We start from the raw sequence: 10615 nt of genomic DNA, 5'->3' as shown, positions 1-10615 counted from the left end.
TCCGTGATCAGCACCCCACGCACATTATGTACAATCCTGAGAGATTTCCTTCCTCCTGACACCAACCCTGTGGTGTCTTTTCCAACACATCACTTCTCCAAATCGCCAGCCCCAGCTGGGTGTCCAGCAATGCGATGCAATTCCAATACTTTCTACCCCGAGTCGGTTACGGGGTCACTCCATCCCTCGAGTCTGTCCCCACCTCAGACGTCAGTCACAAGTTCCGGGACCCCCAGTCTTCTGACCAATCAGAGGTTCCAAGACCCCCTCCTCAGGTTTGATAATCCTCACGGAACTCAGGAAGCCCTTTCACTTACTATGACCAGTTTGTTATAGAGGCTACAGCCCAGGAACAGCCAAATGGGAGAGGTGCATGGGGGCCGGGGGTGGGACACAAAGCTTCCATGCCCTCTAGCTTCTCAATGTGTCCAGCAATGTGGAAGCTCCCTGAATCCTGTTGTTGAGGAGTTTCCACAGAAGCTCTATAGACACAGTTGATTAAATCATGGGTTGTTGATACAGATGGCAAAAAAGAAAAAAAAAAAAAAAAACCACACATGAAAAGATGCTCAACATCACTAATTATTAGAGAACAGCAAATCAAATCTAGCTGGTGTAATGATGAGGTACCACCTCACACCAGCTAGAATGGCCATCATCAAAAAGTCTACAGATAATAAATTCTGGAGAGGGTGTGGAGAAAAGGGAATCCTCTTACACTATTGGTGGGAATGTACATTGGTGCAACCACTATGGAAAACAGTAAGAAGAGTCCTTAAAAAACTAAAACTACCACAAGATCCATCAATCCCACTCCTGGGCATCTGTCCAGAGAAAACCATAATTCGAAAAGATATATGCATCCCAACGTTCATTGCAGCACTATTTACAATAGCCAAGACATGGAAGCAACCTAAATGTCCATCAACTAAGGAATGGATAAAGAAGATGTGGTACACATATACAATGGAATATTACTCAGCCGTGAAAAAAGAATGAAATGACACCATTTGCAGCAATATGGATGGACCTAGAAACTGTCATACTAAGTTAAGTTCATCAGACAGTGAAAAACAAACATCACAGGATATCACCTATTATGTGGACTCTAAAAAGCAAAAAGGATAGAAATGAAAGGATAGAAATGAACTTATTAGCAGAACAGAAACAGACTCACAGACTTTGAAAAACTTACAGTTACCAAAAGGGACAGGTGGGGGGTGGGAGGGTGGACTGGGGATTTGGGTTGGCATAGGCACACTGAGGTCCATGTAGCAATTGGCCAATAGGGACCTGCTATAGAGCACAGAGAACTCTACCCAATATTCTGTGATAATCTCTGTGGAAAAAGAATCTGAGAGAGAATGGATATGTGTACACATGTATGACTGGGTCACTTTGTTGAACAGCAGAGATTATCACAGCCTTGTCAAATAACTATACGTCAATAAAATTTGAATAAATGAATAAATAAATCATGGGTTGGCGATTACTTCAACTTCCAGCCCCTCCTCTCTCCCCAGAAGCTGGAGGATGAGACTGAAAGTTCCAGGCTTCTAATAGAGAGTGGTCTTTCTGGCTACCAGTCCCCATGCTGCAGAGGTAGATACCAAAAAAACATATAAAAAAAGATGCTAAATATAAATGCAAAGTAGGGAAAGATAAATTAAAACACCAAACCATTTTATAACCATCAAATTGGGAACTATCCAGAAGCCTAACAATTTCAGTATCAGAGCAGATAAAAAGCAATGGGGATCACTGACACGTGGGTATTTGAAGGTAATTTGCTCCAATCACTCTGGAAAGAAAATCCTTGCTCTTTAAGCCAGCAGTTCCATTTCTAGGAAAACAATAGATAAACTCTTGCAGAAGTCTCATGAGGAAAATGGCACAAGAGGGCTTATTGCTTTGTTTGTTTGCAGTAGAAAAAATACATACAGTATCATATCCATAAAATATCTTTTGAAAGCATGCAAAAATGTAGGTTCACATACAGGATGTTCATGGAATTTCCAAATGCTGTTCAAGCTAAACACCAAATTCAAGGTGACGGTCAGCCCTGGCGAGGGACAGGGAAAAGAAAGGGATTGAGGAAGGATATACCCGGAGCTTCTGCCCAGCATCTCTGCTCTTCTGCTTTTTAAAGAAACAGAAAGCAAGTTTGACAAAAGGTTGGAACTCAGCAGAGCCAAGGGGTCAAAGTGCTGTGTTGATCATGAACTTTTCTGTATATTTGAAATCTGTACATATTTTAAGAAAACCTCTCAAAAGTATAGTTCTTAATGTACTGACTTTTTTTTTTTTTTTTTTTTTTTTTTTTTTTTTTTTTTTTTTTTGGTCTTTTTAGGGCTGCACCTGCAGCGTATGGAAGTTCCCAGGTTCGGTTAGGGGTCAAATTGGAACTGCAGCTGCCAGCCTACGCCACAACCACAAAAACCCCTCACCCAGGCTGCGTCTGCGACCTACACCGCAGCTCACCGCAACATGGGATCCTTAACCCACGGAGCAAGGCCGGGGATCAAACCCGCATCTCATGGATACTAGTCAGATTCTTAATCCACTGAGCCACAACAGGAACTCCGGACTCTTTCTCTCTCAAGCAGAATCTCTCTTATCAGCCCCACCATTACCCAGGCATCTGCACACACAACCTTGCTCCCTGCTACTTCTCATGTCAAGAGCTTTCCACCGCCCAGGGCCTCTGTAAATGGGGAGAAAAAAAGATAAACTGGTAGTTCTCCGGGCTTCTGTCCAGCAGAAGATCATAGGAAATGTCTTCCCATGTCTTTTTGAAATGGGCTACCTCCTGCTGACCACTAGGTGGGACAGCAGCTTGCCAGTTGCTGAATAAAAAACAATGCACGTAGAATTCTTGAAAGAGCCTCTGTTTCTGCAGAGAGGGCCACGTGCAGAGAGCTGTTAGTGCAACAAGGCAGTGGGGTGCTCCCCAAGTGTGGAAGCAGCATCCCTTGGAAATGCTGCTGACATTCTGGAGTGCGGTGAGTAATATGTGGCTAATTGGCAAAAATTTAAACATGTATTCAATTAACTGAAACTTTCTTTGGTCTGTAATTGCATTTGTTTGTTTGTTTGTTTGTTTGTTTGTTTGTTTCTGGCTCAATGTAGTTGGGAGAAGGAAGAGAAAAAAAAATGGAGAACAGCACTTATTTGATATCTGTTACGTGCCAGGAAGCAAATTACAGCTTTATCTTGTGTGACCTTCATGCCTGTCCTTCAAGGAGGAAGATCATTTCACAGTTGCAAGGGAGGAAGCGGAGATGTTAGGTGGCTCACCCAGTAACCCGCACGTGAGCAGCAGACAAAAGGTTTGAACCCCCCTTTCTCGTTCCAAAACGCTTGCCCTCTTTCTGTCATGTTCCCCCTCAGATAAGCCTTTGGACTGAAAGCCTAAGAAAGAGAGAGATGCAGAGAATATATTTAGGGTAATTTAAACACTCGTAGGTACAGCTGGACGAGGAACAGACAATAAGACAACAGATGAATGTCAGCCACCTCTGGGTTCTGCCTGAGCCAAGACCACAAAATAAAATGAAAAATTAGTGTAGCTTATTCTTTCCACAAAATGAGGGGTTTGGGTTTTTTCGTTTGTTTTTGTTTGTTTGTTTTTGCTTTTTAGGGCTGCACCTGCAGCATATGGAGGTTCCCAGACTAGGGGTCAAATCGGAGCTACAGCTGCCAGCCTACACCACAGCCACTGCTACACCAGATCCAAGCCATGTCTGCGACCTACACCACAGCTCATGGCAACACTGGATCCTTAACCCACTGAGCGAGGCCAGGGATCGAACCTGCGTCCTCATGGTTCCTAGTCGGATTCGTTTCCACTGAGCCACAACGGGAACTCCAAAATGAGTTTTTAAAGAAGCGAAAAGTCTAGAGAACTAGTCTTATGTATCGAGAGGGAAAATAAGGCCTTGGGATGGTCTTTGGATGCCAGGTGTGGTGACCTGGGAACCGATTCTCCCAAGCAGTGGGAGAGTAAGAGATGGAGATAGAGATGGGGGCGGGGAAAGGAGGAAGGAGGAAGGAAAGGAGGGAGGGAGAGGGAGGGAAACAGAGGGGGAGGGAGGGGGAGGAAGGGAAGGAGGGAGAGAGGGAGGGAGGGAGGCAGAAGGTTGGGGAGGGGGTGGGTTACGCTAGGGCTGCCATAGCAAAGTACCACAGCCTGGGAAACTTGAAATAGATTTACTCTCCATCCGTTCTGGAGGCCAGGGCTTTGAGAGCAAGGTGTCAGCAGGGTTGGTTGCTCCTGAGGCCTCTGTCCTCAGCTTGGACACGGCTGTCTTCCCCCCCACACGTCCCCCGCCCCCATCCTCACATGATCTTCCCTCTGTCCTTCTGTGTCTGAATCTCCTTTTCTAAGAAGACACCAGTCTTCATTAAGACCCATTCATACAACCTCATTCAAACTTAATGACCTTTTTTTTTTTTTTTTGCTTTTTAGGGCCACACCCGCAGCATATGGACATTCCCAGTCTAGGGGTCAAATTGGAGCTAAGCCACAGCCACAGCAACGTGGGATCTGAGCCGCATCTGCGACCTACACCACAGCTCATGGCAATGCCAGATCCTTAAGCCACTGAGCAAGTCAGGGATGGAACCCGCATCCTCATGGAAACTAGTCAGGTTTGTTTCCACTGAGCCACAATGGAAACTCCCAAACTTGATGACCTACCTTCTTCGAAATCCTATGTCCAAATACAGTCACATTCTGAGGCAGAGGAGGTAGACATCAGTACCAATACCTGATGGGAACAGAGTTCAGCCCAAAACAGAGAAAATACAAGGTATGAGGGAACCGGATGAGAGTTTGTGGGAATCTATGCAAACATGTCATAGAGAGTGACATGGCCTTGTTTAGCCACCAAACTGGGACAGAACCTTCCTCTCTAGAAATATACCAGTTGACTGCTATCAGAGGTGAATCAGCAGTAAACTTATTTTTTTTTTTTTACAACCATTTGAAAAGAATTATGACAAGGATTCTGGGGAGATTATGAGTCATGGTGGTTTAAGCTCTCCAAATTCTCCCATCAGATCAGACCAAGCAACTAGTGTATAAAAATCAAAGAACTCGAACTTATACAACAAAATATTTGACAAGGTATCCTAATGGATTTTGCGGAATAAACACATGAGGATCTTGCACAATAAATCACCAAGAGCTACAAAACCTGGTTGAGGATCTGTGTGGGAGGAATGAGAGGGAGTCCAACAGCCCAGAGAGCAGGAAAACCACAATGTGCTCCCCTGTATTCACTGAAGGCACAGGGAGGTCCAAGTTGAGAACAGCTGCATCCAATCCACAGGGGAGAGAAAGGAGGACCATGGGGCAACACTGTGACCATGAAGGAGCAGTCTGGGAGCCCTCAAAAGCCACACATAGAGGCATCTTTCAAGACAAGCCCCACAGGAGTTCCTGTTGTGGCTCAGCAGTAACAAACCCAACTAGTACCCATGAGGATGTGGATTCAGTCCCTGGCCTCACTCAGAGGATTAAGGATCCAGCACTGCCATGTGCTGTGGTGTAGGCTGTAGATGCAGCTTGGATCCTGTGTTGCTGTGGCTGTGGTGTAGACAGGCAGCTTCAGCTCAGATTTGACCCCTAGCCTGGGAACAACTATATACTGCATGGTGTGGTGTAGGTCACAGATGCAGCTCCGATCTGCAGTGTAGGCCAGCAGCTGCAGCTCTGATGCAACCCCTAGCCCAGGTGTTTCCATATGTCATGGGTGCAGCCGTAAAAAGAAAAAAAAAAAGGCAATAGAAAAGGAGGATGGCCAATTCTAACAAAAAGTTACTATAAGAGAAAAAGAGGGAAAGAACATAATATTGTCCCAACAGACAATGAAAGCAAAACAATGCTGTACAATGCAGATGAAAATGTAACCTGATATTGGAAATGAAGTGAAAGGAATTAAGAAAATGATAGATGTTATTAAAGTGTAACAAATCATAATCAGAAACATTCAGACACAAGATTTAAAAGGACAGGTAGCAGAACTCACAACAGGCTTAGAAGTACAAGGAAAAGTTTTCAGAAAAAAAGAACTAAATTAGAAGAGACATCAAAAGCAATAAACAAAAACAAATAATGGTTGAAAAGAAACAAAATATAAAAGAGCAGATTTTAAAAAAATCAAAACAAAATGAAGAGGTTTGGTTAAGATGGTTAAGATGTAAAAGATCAGCAAATGAGAAAGCACTGGCTAAGCCTGAAACTGTATTTTTCTTTAAAGCCATTCTGTAGAATCAAAGAAGTTCAAATAAACTAAAATTCAGAGGAGGCGGAGCCCTTCTCTATTGAGCATGAATCATTAACCTCTTCCATTACTGGGGTAAGTTTTCAAGCATAGGAGCCTGGACAGGCAGACAAGAGAGAGGCAGAGAAAACCTCCAGGTAGAGGAAAATGGGGGGAATGAGGAGAAATAGTGTTTAACCACTGATGTTTAGACTGGCCTCTGGTGGAGTCCCAAACAAAGAGTCAGACAGCACTGTCTGTTGCCCTTCTCCCACAGAAATTTACTGAGTAAATTTGTAAATGGTGGCCAGAAAGATGACACCAGAAATTAAAAAGAAATTTTGTGCTACCATGGTGCTTAGATCTCAGAGCCCTGCTGGAAGGAGAGTGACCCCACACTCAAGATATTTTTTCAATTGGACCACACTGAAGATATTTAAAGCCAGAGGTAAATTAAATTAACTAGAGCAGCAACCCCAGTCCTAACTCAGCTCAACTAATGATTAGATTGATGAGACCAAGATACCAGAGACCAGATCCCAGTCCAAGATACTGGATTCACAAAACAGCAAGCACTTCCTGAAAAAAATCACAATCTCTGTCACTTTTGACTGCTCTGTTATACTTAAACTGCAGCATTTAATTAAAAAAAAAACTAAAAGATGTGAAAAAGCCAGGAAATATGACCTATAAATAGAAGGAAAAAATAGTCAATAGAAAAAGACCCAGGGATGACCCAGAAGCATCATGAGCAAAAGAAGATTTTAAATGTATTAATATATATGTTAACAGCTTTAAAGTGAAATGTAGGCAAAATTGGTAAAAATGTAAGGAATTTCAGCAAAGAAATGAAATGAGAAACCAGTTCAGTGCAGAAACAATTTCCAGGAATCTGCTTCCTGCCGACTGGCCCAATTCACCTTGCTTGGTGACATGAATATCACTATATATGCTTGAGCAGCTCATTTCTTTAATCTCACAGGAGAAAAAAAAAACTGCCTTCATAAGACCTAAAATTGTTAACTACTGTGATTTTTTTTTTCAATAACCATATGTTTTCTTTTGGGGTTCAGTGATTGAGTATTTTAAGCACACATTATCAACTGAATTTTTCTTTTAAGAGTCTGTAATTATAGAGAGACATTATAAATTCATTTGAGTCTTGTAACTTGGGTATAATAATATTATAAGTACTTTAATATATATGTCTTTAAAGGCTCAAAAGAAAAACCTGAACACAACGGGAATGCAAAAGAGAATTATTCAAAAAAGTCAATCAAACTTAAATATGTTAGTTTAACTGCAATTTGAAAATATTGGTATGTTTCAGTAAAACAAGTAAGAAATTATAGACTCATATGGACATGTATAAAAAGTGCCTTTTTTGACATTAAATTTGTTAAAACACTGAGAAAAATACACATAAAAATTAATAGTTTACAAAGCAACAAAGATGAGAAATTAACAACAGAAATTATTCCACTATTGAAAAGAATAGTTAAGAATTTTAACAATGAAAAAGTTTAGATGATGTTAAGAATTTTAACAATGAAAAAGTTTAGATGATCCTAAAAACAGCAAATCATTAAGACAAGGAAATAAATTTCTAATAGAAATAATAGTTTCTTAAATGATTTGTTGTCCAATTAATAATGAGAAGTGAATCTTAGAATCATGTTGAAATAAGATTTCAATTTTTTGCTATGTGACGCTGAATACTGACACTGATGATGATATAAAACTCCTAACATGTCACTACAAGGACATTGATGACCATCTGGTTAAAGATGGATGTCAGTCCAAAGAATACTTAAGAATAGTCAATCCCAAGAAAACTTGAAATGCCTTGTAATCTTAAAGCTCATTTGTAAAATAAACTCAATAGAAATGGTCTCAATTTTAAAAACAATCCTAACACTTTACATAATACCAATAATGAGTTGTGAAGTTATGATTAATTAATTAGTAATTACTCTTTGCCAAACTGTCAATAATAAATCACAGATGCCAGAGAAAAGATCAAATTACCAATCTATCCTCTCTTTTTATTTATTTTATTTTATTTTATTTTATTTTATTTTTTTGCTTTTTAGGGCCTCACCCGCAGCATATGGAGGTTCCCAGGCTAGGGGTCGAATCAGAGCTACAGCTGCCGGCCTACGCCACAGCCGCAGCAACGCAGGATCTGAGCCGCATCTGCAACTTACACCACAGCTCACAGCAACGCCGGATCCTTAACCCACTGAGTGAGGCCAGGGATCAAACTGCAACCTCATGGTTCCTAGTTGGATTCCTTTCCGCTGCGCCACGACAGGAACTCCCATCCTCTCTTTTTACACGTATTTTGAAAATGTTGTCATATGAAGAAGAAAGGAAAGAATATAGAGCCAGAAAAATAGAGGGGAAAGGACTTCCTGTTGTGCCTCAGTGGATTAAGAATCCAACATAGTGTCCGTGAGGAAGCGGGTTTGATCCCCGGCCTTGCTCAATGGGTTAAAGATGTGGTGTTGCCATAAGCTATGGTGACTCGATCTGGTGTTGGTGTGGCTGTGGCCTAGGCCTTAGCTGCAGCTCTGATCCGACCCCTTGCCTGAGAACTTCCATATGCTACATGCGCAGCTATAAAAAGAAAAAAGTACAACACTGTATATCAACTATACTTCCATATAAATAAATAGAGTTCCCGAACCCAGCTAGTATCCATGAGGATGCAGGTTCAATCCCTGGCCTCATTCAGTGGGTTACGGATCCAGCGTTGCCATGAGCTGCAGTAGAGGTTGCAGACATGGCTTGGATCCTGCATTGCTGTGGCTGTGGTGTAGGCCAGCAGCTGTGGCTCCAGTTTGATCTCTAGCCTGGAAATGTCCATATGCCTCAGGTGCCCTCAGGTGCAACCCTAAAAAGCAATCAATCAATCAATACGGCAGACTGACCAGAGAATGTGTGAGACCATCCCAGGAGAGGTTCCAACCCTGGGGCTTCCTGGGCAGGTGGCAGGACCAAGAGTGTGGGAAGTTGTGTGAAGGGAACTTGACAATGGGAGACAGAACACGAGGATCCAGTGGGTGACTTCTCCCTGCCTGCCTCCTGAAGGGTGGTTCTGAGAAGCTTCATGTCCACACAGCCTGCCCGGAGACAGTGCACAGGACCAACCAACCAATCTGCCTTTCTGGCGAGGCTGAGACAAGTGAGTAATAACACCCATTTGTTGATTTTCCTTCCTTCTCTGTTCAATCAATCAGCCCTCCTTCTAGCTGCTCAGAGATTTTCACACACACATACATGTGTACCCCCCAATAAAATGTTAGCTCATTGTATCTGTTCTTCAATTTTTAAAGGCATATCAAGAAAATTGACCTGGGGAGTTCCCTGGTGGCTCAGTGGGTTAAGGATCCAGCATTGCCACTGCTGTGGCTCTGGTCCACTGCTGTGATATGGGCTCGATTCCTGGCCCAGACTTCCACGTGTCTTGGGCAAAAAAGGAAAAGAAAACTGACCTTGACATCTAGATATAATGTTTAGTCAATTCTCCAATCACTTAGCCATGGAAGGAAGGCTATGTAATCAGCATATAGATGATACAGTCAGGAAACAGCCCTTCCTGCCCTTCCAGCTGAAAATGGCAAGTTAAATGCCCAGATGTGACAAAGCTGGGGATAAAGGCCAGTGTCCTAGTGAGGCAGCAAGTTACCACCGAGAGGCAGTGACCCAGGAGCCTCTGACAGCATGGGGGTGATTTGGATTAAAGATGCAATCCAGGAGTTACCGTCATGGTGCAGCAGAAACGAATCCGACTAGAAACCACGAGGTTGCAGGTTCAATCCCTGGCCTCACTTAGTGGGTTAAGGATCCAGCATTGCTGTGAGCTGTGGTGTAGGTTGCAGACGTGGCTTGGATCTGTCATAGCTGTGGCTGTGGTGTAGACCGGCAGCTACCACTCCTATTAGACTCCTAGCCTGGGAACCTCCATATGCCACAGGTTCGGCCCTAAAAGCACACACACAAAAAAAAAAAAAAAAAAAAAAAAAGATGCAATCCAGCGAATGATGAGTAAAGAGTTCTGCAAACCTGGATGCAAGCGATATAAAAGTGAGTTTCGAGCAAACACAGACACTAGGTCTAGCTGCAAAAGACAGAAGATGGTCCAAAGCGACTTTTTCGGTGCTTGAAAATTAACCAAAGATATGCATCAATCTGAGGAGAGTTAGTCAAGAAAGGTGGCTGAATCACAGTAAAAAATGTGAGCTTCGTAGCATTTTAACCTGCCCTAAGCACGTCTCCCTCCTCCTAGCCGAGGCAGTTGAGGCACGTTGCTCCCCGCAAAGTCCCATTCCCAGGATCTGTCACTA

At 42.7% G+C, this 10615-nt stretch overlaps 1 long non-coding RNA gene across 1 annotated transcript; it reads left to right on the top strand.

Moving 5' to 3' along the window:
• Window positions 2933–9555, top strand: LOC110256281. Its single transcript, XR_002337647.1, has 3 exons — window positions 2933–3002; window positions 3130–3329; window positions 9360–9555. It is a non-coding gene; the product is annotated as an uncharacterized LOC110256281 (long non-coding RNA).

Source organism: Sus scrofa, chromosome 13 (genome assembly GCF_000003025.6).
Source record: "Sus scrofa isolate TJ Tabasco breed Duroc chromosome 13, Sscrofa11.1, whole genome shotgun sequence".
Taxonomy (NCBI): Eukaryota; Metazoa; Chordata; class Mammalia; order Artiodactyla; family Suidae; genus Sus; species Sus scrofa.
Note: the sequence above shows the minus strand (reverse complement) of the source record. Positions and strands in the feature narration are given on the sequence as shown.